At 42.8% G+C, this 20755-nt stretch overlaps 1 pseudogene; it reads right to left on the bottom strand.

The window, feature by feature from the left end:
• Positions 1 to 13917: 13917 nt before the first annotated feature.
• Positions 13918 to 18890, bottom strand: LOC106005342 (annotated as a pseudogene).
• Positions 18891 to 20755: the final 1865 nt, after the last annotated feature.

Raw genomic sequence — 20755 nt, 5'->3', positions numbered from 1 at the left:
GGCTGTGGTGGAGGGTGAGGGCGAGGCCAGAGTAGTGCGCGAGGTGGACAGCTGCAAGTTGGGGGTCCGAGTGTCGGCTCGCACTGGTCTGTTGCCTATTTATGCAGGCAGGCACTTTCACTTCCTCCACTCCCAGTCACTCTGTCCAGGCAAGAATAGGGATCTCCCTCCTTTTCCTTCCTGAAAGGCAGATCCTGTCTTGGCACCCAGCCTCACTAGTATGCGGAAACAAAAACTACACACGGCTCATCGGGGTCCTAAGCCGCCCGAGTCTTTCCCCTCAGTATCAGGTGAATCTGTCAGACCCTCTTTCTACCTTTGACCGCTGTCTTGGTGCAGGCCTCACCACCTCTCCCCTGGAATGTTCCCCAGGAAGACTGCCCCTTCACGGCATTCCAGGTACCATACTCTCCCCATCCTTCTAGCAGGCTGAGGACTGTTCCTAAAATGCACATCTGATTACTGGATTGTAAGAGTTCTTTCTATGTTCTGGATACTAGACCTTTGTCAGATATATGATTTGCATATATTTCCTCCCATTCTGTGGGTTTTCACTCTCTTGATAGTGTCCTTTAATATACAGAATTTTAAAATTTTGTCCAACTTACCTATTTATTTTTCTGTTTCCTGTGCTTTTGGTGTCATATTTTTAAAAAAAGATTTTAAGAACCAAGATGCCCTTCAACAGACGAATGGATAAGGAAGATGTGGTCCATATATACTATGGAGTATTATGCCTCCATCAGAAAGGATGAATACCCAACTTTTGTAGCAACGTGGACAGGACTGGAAGAGATTATGCTGAGTGAAATAAGTCAAGCAGAGAAAGTCAATTATCATATGGTTTCACTTATTTGTGGAGCATAACAAATAGCATGGAGGACAAGGGGAGATGGAGAGGAGAAGGGAGTTGAGGGAAACTGGAAGGGGTGGTGAACCCAGAGAGACTATGGACTCTGAAAAACAATCTGAGGGTTTTGAAGGGGCGGGGGGGTGGGAGGTTGCGGGATCCAGGTGGTGGGTATTGGAGAGGGCACAGATTGCATGGAGCACTGGGTGTGGTGCAAAAATAATGAATACTGTTATGCTGAAAAAAAAATTAACTAATTAATTTAATTATGTTCAGTCAACCAAAAAATAAATAAATAAATAAATAAAATACAAAAGATTTTATTTATTTACTTGACAGAGAGAGAGATCACAAGTAGGCAGAGAGGCAGGCAGAGGAAGGGAGAAGCAGACTCCCTGCTGAGCAGAAAGCCCGATGCAGGCCTTGATCCTAGGATCCCGAGATCATGACCTAAGCTGAAGGCAGAGGCTTAACTCACTGAGCTACCCAGGTGCCCTGGTGTCGTATTTTAAGAAACCATTGCCAATCCAAGGCCATGAAGATTTCCACTTGTTTTTCCCCCAGCTTTATTGAGGTATAACTGAAAAGTACAAATTTGTGTTTATTTTAAGCATTATAATGTGATGATTTCGTGTAGGTATACATTGTAAAATAATTACCACAATCAAGTTAATGAACAACTCCATCACTTCACATAGTGACTTTTTTCTTTTTTTGTGGTGAGAATGTTTAAGATATACTTTCTTAGCAAACTTCAAGTGTATACTATAGTATTATTAACTAAAGTGACCATGTTGTACATTCATTCCTTAGAACTTATTCATCTTCTAACAAAGTTTGTACCCTTTGACCAACATTTTCCCATTCTCTCTCTGCCCTGAACCCCTGGCAACCACCACTCTTTTTCTGTGTGTTTGAATTTTTTTTTAATTGCATATATAAGTGATACTGTGTAGTATTTCTGTTTATCTGTCTGGCTTATTTCTCTTAGTAAAAGGATATCTAGGTTCATCCATGTTGTCTCAAAGTGCAGTTTCTTTCTTTTTTTAATGGCTGAATAATATTCCATTGTATGTATATACCCCATCTTTATCCATTCATCCATTAATAGACACTTAAGTTGTTTCCATGTCTTGGCTATTGTGGATAATGATATAATGAACAAGGGAGGACAAATATCCTTTGGATATATACCCAAAAGAGGGATTGCTGGATCATACAATTGTTCTATTTTTAATTATTTGAGGACTATCTATACTGTTTTTCATAATGGATGCACCAATTTACATTCTCCTCAATAAGGTACAGGGTTCCTTTTTCTCCACATCATCTCCAACATTTGATATCTCTTGTCTTTCTTTATAATTTATTTATTTGAGAGAGAGAGAGAGAAAGAGAGCGCAAGAGCACAAGTATGAGCATGAGCGGGGTGAGGGGGTTGGGGGTGAGAAGGGGAGGACCAGAGTGAGAGGGGTGAGGGGCAGAGGGAGAGAGAGAGGTAGAAGCAGACTCCCCTTGATGCAGGGCTAGATCCCAGAACCCTGAGATCAGGATCTGAGCAGAAGACCAATGTTTAACCAACTGAGCCACCTAGGCACCTCACTCTTGTCTTTTTGATACTAGGCATTCTAACAGGAATGAGGTGATATGTCATTGTGGTTTTGTTTGCATTTCTCTGATGACTCTCCACACCTCCTTGCCCAGTGTGGAGCCTCGCTGAAATCAAGTTGGATCCTTAACTGACTGAGCTGCTCAGGTGCCTGGATTAGTATAGCATTTTACTATAGTTTGAAATCAGGAAGTATGATGCTTCCAGCTTAGTTTTTCTTTTTCAAGATTCTGGCTATTTGGGATCTTCTGTGGTTCAATATGAATTTTACATTTTCTTTTTTATATTTCTGTGGAAGAATGCCATTGGGATTGTGATAAGATTGCTTTGAATCTGTAGCTCACTTTAAGTAGTATGGACATTTTAACATTATTAATATTCCAATCAAAGAACACAGGATATCTTTCCATTTATTTGTGTCTCCTCTTCAATTTCTTTCATCAGTATCTTATATTTTTCAGTTTATAAGTCTTTACCTCCTTGGTTAAATTTATTCCTAAGTATTTTATTATTTTTGATGATATTGTAAGTAGGATTATTTCTTAATTTCTCTTCTAGTTTGTTATTAGTATATAGAAATGAAACTGGTTTTTGTATGTTGATTTTGTATCCTGCAACTTTACTGAATTTGTTTATTAGTTCTAACAGGTTTTTTGGGTGAAGTCCTTGGGATTTTCTATATGTAAGATCATGACATCTACAAGCAGAGACAGTTTTACTTCTTCCTTTCTGATCGGCATGCTTTTTATTTCTTTTCTTTTCTTTTCCTTCCTTCCTTTCTTTATTCCTTTCTCTCTCTCTCTCTTTCTTTCTTTCTTTGCCTAATTGCTCTGGCCAGGACTTTTAGAACTAAGTTGAACAGAAGTGATGATAGTAAGCACCCTCATGTTTTTCCTAATCTTCCCCAATAGGAGGCTCCAACTCACAACCTTGAGATCAAGAGTCACGTGTTTTACCAACTGAGCTAGCCAGGTGCCCCAAATATTTTTTTTAAGTAAACTCTATGCCTAATGTGGGGCTTGAACTCAGACCCCTAGATCAAGAGTCTCAAGCTCTACTGACTGAGACAGCAGGTACCCCAGTTTTGTTCCTAATCTTACAGGAAAAGCTTTCAACCTTTCACTCTTGAGGATGATGTTAGCTGAAAGCTTGTCATCTATGACCTTATTTATATTGAGATATGTTCCTTGCATACCTAATTTATTGAGAGTTTTTTTATCATGACATGATGTTGAATTTTGTCAAATGCTTTACTGCATCTGCTGAGATGATCATATAATTTTTATCCTTCATTCTGTTAGTGTGGTATTTCAGATTTATTGATTTGAGTATATGACCCATCCTTGGATCCCAGGGATAAATACCATTTTATCATAGTGCATGAGTCTTAATGTGCTGCTGAATATGATTTGTAAGTATTTTGTTGAGGATTTTTGCATGTATGTTAATCAGGGATATTGGCCTGTAATTTTATTATCTTGCAGTGTTCTTGTCTGGCTTTGGTATCAGAGTAAGGCTGGCCTAATAAAATGAGTTTGGAAGTGTTCCTTCATCTTCAGTTTTGAGGAAGAGTTTCAGAAGGATTGGTATTAATTCTTCTTTAAATGTTTGGTAGAATTCACCAGTGAAGGATTCACCTGGTAGAATTTACCAGGACCATCTATCTGGTCATGGGCTTTTCTTTGTTGAGAGATTTTTTAATTGCAGATTTAATGTCCTAATTAGTTATAGGTCTATTTAGATTTTCTATTTCTTCGTGATTCAGACTTGGAAGGTTGTATGTTCTTGGGAATTTATCCCTATCTTCTAGATTATCCAATTTGTTGGTATATAATTGTTCATTGTGGTCTCTTATGATCCTTTGTATTTGTATGGTATATGTTAGAATGTCTTCTTTTTCAATTATGATTTTATTTTCCAATAGAAACTTCCAGCTGTTTCCATTGCTGCATGAATTTACATTATATTGTGGTTCCCTTTTCTCCACCAATACTTGTTATTTTTTGTCTTTTTGGTAATAGCCAATCTGACAGGTGTGAGGTGATATCTCATTGTTTTGATTTGCATTTCCCTGATCATTAGTGATGTTGAACATCTTTTCATGTGCCTCTTGGCCATCTCTATGTCTTCTTTGAAAAAATGTTTATTCAAATCCTCTACTTATATTTAAATTGGGGTTTTAAAATATTAAGTTATTAATATTAATAAATGTAATATTAGGTTTAAATATGAGTTCTTTATATATTTTGGATATTAGCCTGTTCTTGGATGTGTGATTTGCAAATTTCTCCTCTGATTCAACAGGTTGCTTTTCATTTTGTTGATGGTTTCCTTTACTGTGCAAAAGCCTTCTAGTCTGATATAATCCCATTTGTTTTTTTTAGCTTTTGTTGTCCTTGCCTAAGGAGATTGCCTCCCCCCCAAATATATTACTAAGACTGATGTCAAAGAGTTTACTGTCTAGGTTTTCTTCTAAGAGTTTTATGGTTTCAGATTTTATAATCAAGCCAGACTCAATAATTTTGATTGCCTTATCTTCAAGTATCTGATCCTTCCTTCTACCTTCTCAAGTTTCGTTGAATTCTGCCAGCGAATTTTTTCACTTAAGTTATTATATTTTTGGCTTGGGGCACTTGGATGGCTTGGTTGTTTAAACATCTGACTCTGGGTTTTGGCTCAGATCATAATCTTAGGGTTTTGAGATCAAGCCTTGCATTGGACTCTGTGCTCACTCTTCCTCTCCCTCTGCCCCACTTCTCCCTCTCTCTCAAATACATAAAGTCTTTAAAAATTAAATTATTGCTTTTTTGGCTCTAGAATTTTTGTTTGGTTCATTTTTTAAAGGATTATTTATTTATTTATTTGACAGACAGAGATCACAAGTAGGCAGAGAGGCAGGCAGAGAGAGAGAGAGGAGGAAGCAGGATCCCTGAAGAGCAGAGAGCCCAATGTGGGGCTCGATCCCAGGACCCTGAGATCATGACCTGAACCGAAGGCAGAAGCTTAACCCATTGAGCCACCCAGATGCCCCTGGTTCTGTCCCTTTTAATATTGTGATTTATGCCACTGTGGAAGTTGCTGTAGCCTAAGAGGTCTGCAACCAAGGCAAGCATTTGCACCTGTCCTTTAGGGAACCGCCAGACCAACCAAAATGCATAATCCCCAACTCTTGGAGGACAAGATTCTCTGCAAGCAGCCAGACACTCCAGGAATGTGGGCTACTTTCCCTACAGCATTAGCTAGTAGCTAGTTGATGCATAGTGTTCTCTTATGAAAGATCAAGCATCCTCTCCCTTCATCAATTGTTATAAGTGTCTGATCAAGTTACAGAGTTCTGAAATAGGTGCTTCCAATTGCTCTTTCCAGTTCAATGGTTGCTTCATTGGAGGGACCAACTCCTAGAGCTTCCTGCTCTGCCATTTTGCATGCTGTCATTACTTTAGATTAGTTTTTAACATTTTAAGACTTTAATCCATTTGAAATTTATGCTGGTATATGGTGTATTATTAGGTTATATCTTAAAATCTATATATATATTTTTATTATGTTATATATATATTTTTAAAGATTTTATTTATTTATTTATTTGACAGAGAGAGATCACAGGTAGGTAGAGAGGCTGGCAGAGAGAGAGAGAGAGAGAAGCAGGCTCCCTGCTGAGCAGAGAGCCCGATGTGGGACACGATCCCAGGACCCCGAGATCATGACCTGAGCCGAAGGCAGCGGCTTAACCCACTGAGCCACCCAGGCACCCCTATTATGTTATATTTTGATGTAGTGTTCCTTGATTCATTGTGTATAACACCCATGTTGGAGAAATTGTGGAGAAAATACAATGGAGATAAAAGGGGAATCCTCTTACACTGTTGGTAGACAGACCAGCTTGGGACCTCAGAGTTGTGATTATCAGGTTAGGACTGGAAAATTCATCTAGTTCCCAGAGTGCTAAACTCAGCACCATGCCCTCTCTTCCCTAGGCTTATCCCAGATTTCTGAAAGACAGTTTGTATTGGGATAGGGAGACCATAGAGAAATGTGGAGAGGTTAAGAACTGAGAGGAATAAAATCAGGACAGGGTGGTTCAAGTACAAGATAGTGACAGAAAGATTGTGCCCTTGATTGGGGTGTTTTTGTGGGATTCAGCAGGGATGGGGATTGGAGATGGGGATATTGTTGGTTGGGGATGAGGATGTGGTGTTTTATCCCATCCATGAGTGGAGAGACTGGAATCTGAATGAATTAAAGGAGAGATAATTGAGCTCTTGAACTTGAGATGTTGTTGTTGTTGTTGTTGTTTTTGAGCTTGAGGTTTTACAACAGGCTGAGACTTTAAGCAGAGCAGGGATTGACTCAGCTGGCAAGAGCTTGGCATTTTTGGGACAGGACTGGGCAAAAACAAGGAGATAAGATTTCTTGGGTCATTTACCTGGTCTGATGGTAAATCCTGGCATGAGAAAGCTTTTAATTCCCATATCTTCAATCTCTCCTTCCCCATCTACCCCCACCCTCTGTGGAAGTGACTAAGTAAGGAGTGAGCAGCCTGTTTCTGAAGAGTTCCCAGAAAGGGAGGATAGCTTGGGTCTGGGATGGTGGTGGGGTCATGTAGATGATTCCAGAGGTATATCATATTAAATTGTTTCTACTCTTTTCAAATTTGGCTGTACTTCAGAATCACATGAGGAGCTCATTGGAAATATAGAATTAGAGACACCACTCTAGACCAACGTTTTTTTTTTTTAAACATTTTATTTATTTATTTATTTATTTATTTGGGAGAGAGAGCAAGCAAGCAATCAGGGGGAAGAGCAGAGAGGAGAAGCAGACTCTGCTCTGAATGTGGAACCTGACCTGGGGCTCGGTTCTATGACCCCAAGATCATGACCCAAGCCAAAATCAAGAGTCTGATGCCCAACCAACTGAGTCATCTGGGTGCCTCCCTGCCTCCCTCTACCCCCCACCAGACCAACCAGACCATCTTAAATAGAATCTTAGAATAGAGTCAAAGGATTTGTGTTTTTTTAAAGTTCTCCATACACTTTCAAACATTTGGTGGGGGTGGGGCTGGAAGATCCACCTGGTCTGTTTTGCACCCCATCCCAAACTCCACATGGGCACAGAACCTGTAGTAGGTAACAAAGATGGTCTGGGAGAAGAGGAAGCTAGAGTGATACACCCCCCAACCTTCCTGAGGGAAAGGACTTTCTGGCCTGGCACAATGTATAGAAAAAGGGAGAGATGGCTGGGAAGAATTGGGGACAGTCTATTTCCTCTCCTCAAATCCTGGCTTCCCTCTGTCTCCCAAGACATCTTGTCCTTCCCCTTATTTATACCATCATGGAGGGAGGCTCTTTTTTGTCAAATGGTCCAAAGCCCCCTTAGGTCCCATCCTTGACTGAATTTCCTCTACTCAGGAGGCTTTTTCTAGGGTCTACTATAAGTCCCTACTGCTGGACTTAAGCTTATAGTGGTAGATCAGCTATTGAGAGATGTTTCATCTTGGAGGTGGATGTTTCATCCATGCTTATTCCTAGGACTTAGATCCTAAGTTAGGGGCCCTGGGAAAAGCAAGGGAAGGACTAAAGACTTTGCTGGAGGTAGATAATTGGCTGGACAAAAAACTAGAACTGGAAAGAGCTGCTGTCAGAGCAGGAAGGTGACAGCAAGTCTCTGCCACATACAGGGCTGCAGGTGACTGAGCCTATGAGGTGGAGGTGGGAGACATGGCAGGGAGACAGTGAGAAAGTCTGGAAGATAGTGGAGACCTGGTATAGATACAGTCCACAGGACAGGGGTTGAGACAATAGAAGGAGTTGTTATCCTTCTCTGGGAACACAAGTTGGCCACACAGCCATTCCTGGGCACTCAGCTGCTGGCCTTGGCTCATTCCACTCATAGTTCCACTTGCCTTAAGCTTGGTGTGGCAGTCTGGAACTTGCAGCCCTGAACCAAGCCCCTCATTTAATCCTCAGGATAGGCTGGAATGTAGATATTGGAGAACAGAACACAGAGACTTGGATGAATTTCTGTTTAACAAGGATCAAATGGCCTGGGTACCTTGGTGCTCCTAGGTTCCTAGCTGAGCACAGAGCCCTCCAGGGACATCCTGCTCTGATGACTATGAAGGTGTTAATGAAGGGGCTACTGATCTCCTGGAGTGCAGATGACCTATTCTGTCCTAAGTGTGTGATATTTGTGGGCCTAGTGGAAGCACAGACATTTCTCAGTTTGTAGCCATCTAGGGTTAGGTAACTGCTTGGAATAGCATTGATGTAGTTGGTTACAGATTCGAGGTAGACAGTGGTAAGCATAGGGCAAGGTAAAGATTTTGGGAGGCAATACCCACCAGCATTATCTTGAAAGGTCTGGTTTATTCTTCCTTTAGGTCTGTGTCTGCTGAGAGGCTGGGGGTCAGGACCCTGCAGTAAACTGGGGACACTCATGGGGATGGGTGTATAGGTGAGGGATGGGGCTGCTGAAGAGGGCAGTGGACTCACTTGTTGACCTTGTCATTTCCCTTTGAAAGCCCACGGCCATGTTGTTGAGACCAGGGTGTGCATGTGAATCCAAGACTGCCCTTATTAAAGGAGAAGCAATGAGACAGAAATCAGAAAGCAGAGTTTAGAGGAGGGAAAGACAGGCCTGCTTTAAGGTGACCTAGGAGCTTTATGGAGGAGAGCAATGTTGAGGGACGAATTTGGACTGCATTTGTGTTTGTAGGTCTGCAAGATGGTCTGTATCTGTTTGCAGACACAATGGGGAGACTGTCTTTGTGCCTGCATGGTGCTTGTGCCAGCATCTGCTCCTGCATGTCTGACTCAGGGTGTTCTTGAGTCTAGGTAGGTGTGTTTCCTGGACATGTCTCTGGGTTCTCTGAATTAGTTTTGCAGTGGCAACATTGACTTTGTGTCCTTGTGTTTATGCATCTGTGTGGCTGGATGTCTGTGTCCATGTGTCTTTGACTATGTGTGGGATTCTGCTCTGGCCTCTCACTTTACCCTGCCCCTCTTCCCTGACACTCCCCAGCTGCCAGCATCATTTACCGCAAGGAATGGCTTCCTTTCCCTTCCCGCTGTCTGGATTCCCACAAGACCAGCTGTCTGCCCAGGGTCCTGCCCCTGTGGCCTCTGTAGCAGACTCGACCTTGAGAGCGATATACTCTGGAAAGCCCCCAACATGCTCCTTGCATGGCCATGGACCCAGAGAAGTTACAGTGGAAGAGAGGGGGAAGGCAGAAAAGGGGGGGCAGTTGGCAGAGCCCACCCCTCCTTCTGGAAACAGAGATCTCCCTCTGGCCCCTTCCCAGGCCCCCTTTCCCTCCCTATGCTCTCATCCAGACCAAGTATTCAGGGTCCTGGCCTCAGTATCTCTGGGGATAGGAATGAACATTCCTCTGCAGGCCCTGCCAGAGCCACAGGGATCTGGTCTTCTGTGTCCCCCAGTACCTTCCATGCCTGCATCGTGTTCGTTCCTCATCTCTGCACCTGAAGCCCAGGCTGTCTTCTCTTCTTTCCTCTTCCTATGTTGGACGCAGTAACCACTCTTGTTCCTTGTTCTGTGACAGACCTGGCCTCTGCCGTGGGCCCCCTGACCCAGGTGGAACATTAGGCTTTGGATGGCTGGGAAGGAGCAGAAGCCCAGGCCCCTCTCACATGGTGCAGAAAGTAGCATCTGTGGGGTTTACTCCTGTTCCCATTCTGTGTTCACTGTTCTCCCTGGATGGGCTGTGGTAAGCAGGTACAAAAATGAAGCAGTCATGGTCTCTATCCTCTAGGACTCAATGTTTGACAGGAGAAGTGATTTTGTGGAGAAGCCACTTTCCTTCACCGCAGGTAGTCAGGTGCCTGAAATTCTCTCCATAGAATTCTTAGGTGTCCTCTGCAGAAGTCGGGAAGGGCTCCAGAAGGTCCGAACCTTTCACCATGCCATGTTACTTGTGAGGGCCAGAGGTGTACTCCAGAGTTCCCAAGCAAGCACTGATATATTCCTAGCACCTGCCACCACCTCTGGAGGTGTAAATGCTTGAGTTTCTATCCTCCATGAGGCCTTTTATTCTGATTTTACCTCTGTTGAGACTAGGGAAAGCTGGAGGGTGGGGGCTGTGCTAGGGTAATGGGATGGGATGAACAAGGTTTCATCTCTCAACAACATCCTGTGTGAATCACAGGCTCTGACCCTATCTTCTCTCAGCTCTTGGCTTTGCTGAAACTGAGAATCCTGAAGGTGTTTGTTCCAGCTCATCTTTATGCCTTTTGACCCTTTATTGTAGGACTTTGGTCAGCACTATGAACTCACACTGTTCTGGGACAGGTAGAAGCTTGAGGGGACCATGGGAAGGACCCATTCCACCTAAGTCAGGATGTGTGCACATTAACCTTGGCTTCCCACATGATGCTGCTGTGACCTTTCTGGGTCATTCTCTTCATGCTGTCCCCTCTCCCCCCACCCCACATCCTTGCTCCGTGGCTCTCTGCCTAATTGCTACCTGACAGGGAGGATGTGTCTGTCACAAGACCTCCTATGATCTCTGGGCATGCTTTAGGAAAACACCTGGAGGGTGTTGGCTCAGCAGGCTTGAGCCTTGTGCCTCCTCATCCTGAGGGTCACAAAGGGACTTGGCTCCCATCCCTTAGGCAGAGTCACCATTCAGAGGAGCGATACATTCATGCTTCTTTCCATCCTGGCTTTTCTTCATCCTGCTAGCAGTGGACACATTGGGTCCTATCAGAGGAAGAAAGTCCTGCCACCACCTCTTGGTTTAATGGGATATTGAGTCATCCTGGATTTCCTTAGGAATTAGTAAGGCAGGGGCATTTAATTGTCTCCCATACCACATTATAGGGAAACTATAACACTTCTTCCACTTCCTTGAGCTCTTGGCTTTTGTGAGGTAGGCCAGAAGGTGGGAATGCAGAGATGCCACCTTTTGGGAGATACAGAGTGTCCAAAACAGATTCTTTCCATCTTCTCAGGGGAGCCCTCAGAGGCTCTTTGTCTTTTGCCTTCCATTTCTCTCTTCCCCCCTCCAAACCACCGTAGTCCCTGGGAGGACACCAGGACACAACAGCTGCCCTATTTCTCTGTCTCAAGTCCTCTCCTCTTCCTTATGTTCCATGCATTTAGAGCTTTCTCTGCCATCTCTTCTACTGTGTTCCAAGAGCAACTGTTCCACACAGATGATCACCAACTTCAACCAGTTTTTCTGATCACCTGGGCTCACACACTACTACCGACTTCTTAGGCCTTAAATATAACTCACCATGGTACTTTCTAGAATTCTCCTCCACATATGACTTTGGCTTTCCATTTTGTCCTTTCCACCATTTGCTATGATCCTTCCCAGCTTCTCGTTCTCCCTTCATGATCTTTGTCCCCACTCTCTTAATTGTGGGGGAAACTTTTTTCTCTTGATATACAAAGTCCTCCCTCATTAATGTCACCTGTTCCTTACTTACCACCAGTGCATCGTCTGTGCTTAGTCAAGTCCCCCCCCCCAAACCCTTTTTGGGGGGACTCACTCCTATTGTGTTACTTTGTTCTCTTGCATTGTCAACTTACTCCTCTCCATTGAGTCTTTTCCATCAACATCTAACATATTATGTCTCCCACCTTTAAAAACCCTGCTCTATGTCCTCATTTTTCAGCATGCCTATGGAACAGAATTCCTTGGAACAGTTGCTTATACTTGCTATGACCACTTGCTCTTCCATTCTCTCTTGAATCCACTCCAAACACAGCTTCATTTCCACTATTCACCTGGGTCTGTTCTTCTCAAAGCATGAATGATCTCTATGTTGCTAAACTTAAAAATCATCTGAGTCCTCATCTTACTTGGCTGATTGGCAACTTTTCATGCAGTTTCTCACTATCTCCTTGTAATACTCTTTTCCTTGGCTTCTGGTATATTATACTTTACTGCTTTTCTTTCTACCTCACTGGCTACTACTTTGCAGTCTTTACTTATTGGTTCCTGCATTCCCCTCTGCCCCTAATTTGTTAATGTTAGAGTGTCTCAGAGCCCAGTCCTAGAACTCTCCTTCATTTATACTCATTTCTTTGGTGATCCTATCCAATCTCATGGTTTTATACCTACCTATCTATCATCTATTATCTCTTTCTCTCTCTCTCCCTCTATCTATCTAATCATCCACAGCCTGCTAGGACCCTCCTTGAGGACTATCAAGCTTCTGTGTTGATAACAGGCTGTTGAGATATAGTCTTAGAAAGAACTGGAAAATTAGTTATGTGGCTACTGCAGAGACAGAATGAGAAGTGGTCATGTTCTCAATTAATTTTGTAGGTGGACACAGGATTTACTGATGGATTGGATATGTATTATGGAAAAAAAGGCCAAAGATGACATTAATATTTTTGTCTTGAGAAAATGATAAGAAGGAGTTGCCATTAAGTGATATGGTAAATACTGTCCAGGAAGTGTGTTTTGTATGTGTGATTGGGTAATGGTGATGGGTGGGGAATCAGTTGTTCACTTTTCTGTAGTTTAAGATGACTATTGGACATCCAAACATATATTTTGATTAGACAATATTGGCAAGTGAGACTCTATCCCATGAGATCATGAGCTCCATTGTGTAAGTCCTCTGTTTTCTTCATTGTTGTGTTTGCTATAGTACCTTGGATATAGTAAGTACTCAAATATTTTTATTGTTGAATGTAAGACACTTCTCAAAGTCATTCTTACTGTAATCCTTCTGGGGTCCTCTTCCTCCTGTGACAGGATCTCCCATTCTATAGACCTTATCATACTAATGTAGTGATTTGTCTGCTTCCCAGCTCAGAATTTTATTTTAAGTAGTATTAATGTATTACTGTGGATCAGCCACTATTCTAAGCCCTGGGATATGAGCCGTTATTTAAACTATTCTGTCAAGAATAGATGGAAACGGAATACAAATAGGCAATAATAGTAGAGGAAAGGAGCAAACTTGACGGATATCAAGCTTAGAACTCAGTGACTAACTTCATATTTGGGCTAAGCAAACAATGTGCTTCTAGTTACAACATTACAAGACATTGGGTCACAGTTTGGTAGGGTACAGGGAGAGTGTTCTGATTTTGGATTTATTTGTATTACCTTTGGATAACAAGGCTCAGCTGGTTGCTCTTTATTACACCATGGGCAAGCGGACTGAAGCTCAGATTTACTCTTTCACTTCCCCCAAAGAGCATCTGAACTTTGGTTTGGCTTCCTGGCTCCAGGCTCTTTTGAGTGCAAAGTAAATTGGCTTTGCTTCCTTATCATACCCTGGTCAGGAACAGTCAGCCTCTGTCCCAGGTACTCTGATCTCCCATCTACATGCTCCCCCTCCCTGATTCTCTCCCTGCCTGCCCTTGGGAGTGGGGGACAAGTCCCTTTTCATGACCTACTCTGATCTTCATTCCAAGAGTCCATGCAGCTGGAAGGCAGTGGGCAAGATATAGGCAAGAGAGTTACAGCAGCTTCCCAGATGAGCTCTCCAAAAAGATCTTGCCAATAACCATCAGGGAGCAGAGGAGGGGGGAGAGTCTATCATTTGCTTTTGACATCCTGTCATGTTAGCTACATGTTTTTGATAAACACAACATACCTCCTCAAAGTTGGAGCACTATGGCACTCCTCTAAAAACCTCCCCCGCAGACTGTGGGCCTCTATGGAAATCATGAGTGATTCTGCCTGTGGGATTCGTGGCCAATCCTCCTCATCACTGCTATCCTCAAGTCCACATTGCTCCTCTGGGGCTAAAGACACCAATGGGAAGCCATGATAGAACTCAAGCCTGACCTTTATTTACCTTACCTTCCTTCTCTGCCTAAGCCCCTTTATCCATAGTCCAGGGTGGGCCAGGAGGAGTTGTGTGGAAAGCTGACCCAGCTTAAGAGTGGATTAAAGTTCCTTCTCTATATGGGAAGGACACTTCAGCCTCCCCTCATGCCTTCCCTTAACACACCACAGTGGACGAAGGAGGAGACAGACAGTGCTTTGCTTAGAGACATAGAGTGTATTTTGGGTGGCACTCTGCCCCACATGCACCATTAAATGAAAATGACAGTAGCAATCCTCTTCAAGGGACACAGATGAGAGCCTACAATGACTTTTGATTGTGTTGGGTCTTTTTGAGCAGACCAACGTTTCTCTCTGAGGTGGGAGGTGAGAGCTAGGGTACATTCCCTGGTTGTGTGGCACAAGCCACTCAAGGACAGTGCTGAGGGCAGTGGCGGGGGTGGCCCAGGACTGAGGCAGAATGGAATTGGTGAGAGCGGGAGCGGTGCCGGAGCTTACTGTCAGGGGAATGGGGACCATCCAAGAAGGTCAAACCCTCCTGCTTCTCAGTGGGGGAAGATTGGGCTTTGGAGTCCCCTCTTGTCCTCTCTGTCTTGGTTTGCCCCATGGAACTTTTGGCTGGAGCCAGGCCCTTTTCTGCATTTTCTTTTCTGGTGTTGGCCCCTTTCCCAGCTGTAGGGGACATGGATTCCTCATGCACTTTGCCTTTTGCCTTGGAGTTAAAACAGTGAAGAAAGGATTTCATCTTACTTCTCAAGCCTGATTCTGGAAGGCTGGGCCTCTTGTGAGTGTGGACTGGCATCACCTGTCCCTGCAAAACCTGACCTTTCAAAGTTTGGCCCTGCAAAGGCTTACCCTGAACGAGTTGGCCCAGGAAAAGCTGGCCCTGTGATGCCTGGGGCACCACAGGCTGGGCATTCTTAGGAATCCTTGCTGGTTTGAGGAATATAGTAAGCTTGGTTTGACTGCTGTGCAGGTCATTCTTCTCAGGTACCTTCACCCCAGGGATTCCTGGAGGTGGCTCTGGAAGCTTAATCTGAGGGTGATGTCGGGTACTGTGTTCACAGGGAGCATCAAGATGAAAGCTACGGCTCCGTCGCCAGGGGCTGTGAGGTGTCCTGTTCAGAAGCATCCCTTTTGGCATCTGGGCTTCATCAGGGTGGCTTATGTCTCTTGTGGAGGAGTGTGCAAACCCTGCATCCCCTTCTCCATGGTCCCCTGCCAATTTGGGTTTCCCTGGGTCCTCTCTCTTTTCTGCCAGCATGGGGACATGGGCTGAGTTCTTGCTGTGGCCAGGGCTTTGGGACTCAGGACTCCAGGGCTCCTCCCAGGCTGGGGCTGTTCACATTGGCCTCCAACTGAACACAGAGCACCTGGGCCTCTGTCATGTCCCCACTGGCTTGTGATATCTTAGAGGCCCAGTGGGCAGAACCATGAGATACTTCTCTTGAACTAGGTTGCTTCTGGTTCTGCTGCACTGCCTTTAACTCAAGGGCCAGCTGTTCTTTAAGGTGGAGCCATTCTGGATCTGGGACACGAGGAGTATCTGGTGGGATGGGGAGATCCTGGAGCAATGTTTCTCCTAGGTTCTCTAGACTAATCCTGTGTGGATGTGTTGTCTGAGTTTGCTACAGTTTGTTCTCTGGACAGCCTTACCTTTATGGGAATTCCCAGTTGTATCTCTAGGATCTTCTTTCTTAGATGGAAATTTAGTTTGGCTAAGATGGGTTTCTTGAGTGTATAGGGCCCAGAGGTCTCTGCCTGGCTTTCTTTTTTAAAAAAATTATTTGTTTATTTATCTTTTTTTTTTTCAAAACAGGAAAAAATATACAGTGGAAAAAAGACAGTCTATTTATCTATTTTTAATAAAACTTTTTATAAACATACAATGTATTATTAGCCCCAGGGGTACAGATCTGTGAATTGCCAGGTTTACATACTTCACAGCACTCACCATAGCACATACCTTCCCCAATGTCTATAACCCCACCACCCTCTCCCCACCCACCTCCCCCCAGCAACCCTCAGTTTGTTTTGTGAGATTAAGAGTCTCTTATGGTTTGTCTCCCTCCCGATCCCATCTTTTTCATTTATTCTTTTCCTACCCCCCAAATCCCCCACCTTGCATCTCCACTTTCTCATATCAGAGAGATCATATGATAGCTATTTTTCTCCAATTGACTTATTTCTCTAAGCATAATATGCTCTAGTTCCATCCACGTTGTCGCAAATGGCATGATTTCATTTCTTTTGATGTCTGCCTGGCTTTCTAAAGGCACCATCTTGATCATTTCTTCTACCAGCTCTTTAACCTGGAGCTCATCTTCAATGTCTGCACAAGTATCACTGACATCTTGAAAGCTTGGTCCAGGACTCAGAGACTGCTCTTCAGATGAGATCATCTGAGTCAGAGGTTCAGTTGGGAATTCACCAGGTCCAGGCACTATTCCTGTGATTACAGCTTGGGTAGAGATTGCCGGTGCCATGGCCCTAGAGAGAGCCACTTAATAAAGAGCTGGCAGCCCTGACAAGAAGGCCAGGTACTTATGCCACAATGTTGTCTCCAGTTTCTCAATGGCTCCCTTGGACAGGGCTTGGGGCAGCTTAGGGTGTTCAGGGACAGCATCTGGTGAGGCCTGTTGCTATTGGTCAAGGGCCATTGGTATCCAGGGCATAGCTTTCTGCTGTAGGGCAGGGTCAGTTGCTGCCTGTAGCTCCAAGGGCTTGTTTTCTGGGATGCAAGTGAAGGGAGCCTCTTGCAGGCCCCCAGGAATTATGCACTGCCAAGAGCTATATACACCAGCAAGGACCTCACCATGGTGAATCTGCCCACATTTGGAGTTGATGTGGCCCTGCAATTTTGCCTTGGCCTGGTCAGACGAGTGTGGCATGGGGATTGACACTGGGTCTGTGATGGGTGAGAATGGGTCACTGGCCCCAGTGGCCTCCAGGGCTGTAGGTTGGGAATCATGCACGGTGGTTAGGGCTGGGCTGCTCTAGGACAGAGTTGACTGATCAGTGGGGGACAGAAGTAACTGGATGGACTCCTGGATCTCTTGGGGCAGGCCCTAGTGATGATGAATCACCTGTCACTGGAGGTGGATTTTCTAGACTACTTTGTATCTAAAGATGGACATATGGACCAATTCTGCCTAATACGATATATGATGAAATTTACTGGGGGCTTCTGGGGAAGAATTTGCATTGGGATTAAAGAGACGAGATATGAGAACTTGCTTCTATTTCTCCAGTCCATGACCTGTTGCTTCCTGTCTTGAATAAGAAGTATAGGTGTAATGTTTACATTTATTTTTTTTAATGTAAAGATTTTTACTTTTTTATTTGAGAGAGAGGGAGAGCAAGAGAGCATGCACACACATGAGCGGGAGAGGGGTGTTGGGGAGGGGCAGAGGGAGAGGGAGAATCTGACTTCCCACTGAGCAGGGAGCCCAGTGTGGGACTCAGTCCCATGACCCAAGCTGAAGGCAGATGCTTAACCAGTTGAGCTACCCAAGCACTCCTGTAATATTTACATCTAGAGCTGCCATCTTATGATCCTGAGTTGATATCTCTAGGTTAAAATATCATTATCTGAGGATGATGGAGATGAATGGATAGTGGTTAGATGTTTGATGGCATCAATAAATTGAAAAGAAATTGGAACCTCTTGGGTTTGAATATATTTTTTGAGCCACAGCACTTATATTTCTTTGAACTACCTTTCATTTTCATGTACCATAGTTCTGGGTTATAGCTAGCTATTTCCTAGTTTCACCTAAGGTGTAGTTTGCAATTGTGTCTTCCTTGTTTTGAGGTGATTTTCTAGAAGAAAATATTTCTCAGATTGAAAAAAAAGTTTGATTATAAGATATATTAGGAAAGATGTGGGGAAAATGCTTTATTACATACTTCTGGTTGAAACATAAAAAGGAACAAGCTTTTGAAGTGCAATTAAGGATAGGAAATATAAAATGCACATAGCCCTTGACCTAGCATTTCCTCTTCTATCAATTTATCTAATAGATAAACTCACAGAGACTTATGTGTAAAGATGTTTACTGCATCATTCTTTGTAACAGTGAAAGAGTGGAAACAACTTAACATGAGGCTGGTTAATTAAATTATGATTTAGCCACACAATGAAATACTATGCAATCATTAAAAAGGATGAGATCAGTATATATGCTCTTACATGTAAGTGAAACAAGTATATCTAGTACCCTTTCATTTTTGTAAAAAAACCCATGGGAACACATAAATATATATTTATATTATATATATTATATATAATTATATATGATATATCTATAATATTTATTATATTATATATAATATTATATATGTTTATGTTATATATTAAATTATGCATAATATAACATATATTTATAAATATTATATTTTATATTATATATTTACATTTATATAAATATATTTATATTTATAAATCTATATAAATATAAATAAAGGACCATCTTGGAGGCTGGGTATTACACAGGCAGATGAAATCTCTCTCTGTTCTCCAATAGATTGCTACAAAATTACACTGTTTCTGTATTCCCTGTTCAGAGATGTCCTGCATGACTAAGTGACAGTTGGGCTGCCTCTGTAATTGGCTTTCCATCTTTTCCTACCTCACTTCCCTTTTCCTTCATCCTCTCTATAAATAATTAAGCTTTTCCTGGGCTCTGTTTTCTTGGGAACTGGGGCTAATACCAAGAATATAGCTTAAATAGACCATGATAAATATTTTAAATGGGAGGAAAAAGGGAAAAGAAAGTACTCTTAAGATATGCAGGGCTGGGTGACTGGGTCACTCTGTTGGTTAAGCGACTGCCTTCAGCTCAGGTCATGATCCATGATCAGCAAGAGGTGTGCTTCTCCCTCTCCCTCTCCCACCTTCCCCCTGTCATGCTCATTCTCTCTCTCTCAAATAAATAAATAAAATCTTAAAAAAAAAAAAGATATGCAGTGCTTACTGTGTTGCAACCATGTATTCTCGTCTTGAGAAAATTCTTGAAAGTACAGAGCAAAGAAATGTCATGGTATAAAAGAACTGCCAATGAACACTGAACTCATTTAACTAGATTTATTTTTCCATTTAATTATTTTCTCTTCAAAATCACTATTGAATTGTCCAAGGAAATATAGTAAATAGGAAAAAATCCAATTCTGTAATGGAAGGGCATTTATATTTTATGAAGTTTCAGCAAGGTATAGGGCAAATGTACCTGGACTGAGGGCACATTAACCAGCTTTCAATTTTGTGAATATAGAAATCCACGATCAGAACAACAGACTTATGAGTGAGAGTGGGCTGTAGGGGGAGGGAACCAAATGACTTTGAACACTGCCCCCATGGCCTAGTCCTGGAGTACCTCTCTCCTTACTCTCAGCATTTCCACATAGTAGACACCTCTGGGAACATTGCTGCAGGTCCTCCAACAAAGAGTTGCGTTTCAGGTGACTTCTTTTTTTTTTTTTTTTTAAAGATTTTGTTTATTTATTTGACAGACAGAGATCACAAGTAGGCAGAGAGGCTGGCAGAGAGAGGAGGAAGCAGACTCCCGATGGAGCAGAGAGCCTGATGCGGGGCTCCATCCCAGGACCCCAGGATCACGACCCGAGCTGAAGGCAGAGGCCTCAACCCACTGAGCCACCCAGGTGCCCCAAGGTGACTTCTGGTTGTCACAACCAATACAGAGAAAAAGTGACCACTAACTACATTAGTGAATATGGTAGATCTACTCTTTTTTTGCATAGGGTGAAAAATTATGTGCCTTATTTATACGAATTTGTATTGAACACTTGCATTTTAAAAAGTCACACCTTTTAAAAGATTATTTATTTATTTATTTATTTGACAGAGAGAAAGAGAGAGAGCACAAGTAGGCAGAGAGGCAGGCAGAGGGAGAGGGAGAAGCAGGTTCCCCATTGAGCAGGAAGCCCAACAGGGGACCCGATCCCAGGACCCTGGGATCATGACCTGAGCCGAAGGCAGTTGCTTAACTGAATGAGCCACCCAGGTGTCCCAAAAAGTCACATTTTAACATAACTATTACCTATAGTAAAGGTTGCTTCATGAAAATGTAGTACAATTCAGATACCAAGTTGCCTATTTTTGTAAATAAAGTTTTATTGGAATACAGTCATGTCCATTTGTTGATGTATTGTCTGTGGTTGGTTTTTCAGTACAATGGGTGAGTTGGGTAGTTGCAACAGAGACCGCTACTCTAAAATATTTACTATCTAAAAATGTGGCTTCCAACAGCACTGTAGTCAAATGATACCAGTAGTTAAATGAGAAACAGTTTCAGTAAGAGTATATTCTCTCATTTGTATCGCACATTTTCCCCAAGCCCTTGTGCAAGTATATATACCTTACCCTCAAAGACTTTATATCTCTCTATATATTTTATTTTACATTATAGTTTCCCCAAGTCCTTGGGCAAGTATATATACCTTACCCCCAAATACTTTATTTCTCTAGGTACAAATGCTATATAAAAATTTTTCCTTT

This window comes from Mustela putorius, unplaced genomic scaffold (assembly GCF_011764305.1).
Source record: "Mustela putorius furo isolate JIRA1106 unplaced genomic scaffold, ASM1176430v1.1 tig00001584_pilon_pilon_pilon, whole genome shotgun sequence".
NCBI classification, from domain to species: domain Eukaryota; kingdom Metazoa; phylum Chordata; class Mammalia; order Carnivora; family Mustelidae; genus Mustela; species Mustela putorius.
Note: the sequence above shows the minus strand (reverse complement) of the source record. Positions and strands in the feature narration are given on the sequence as shown.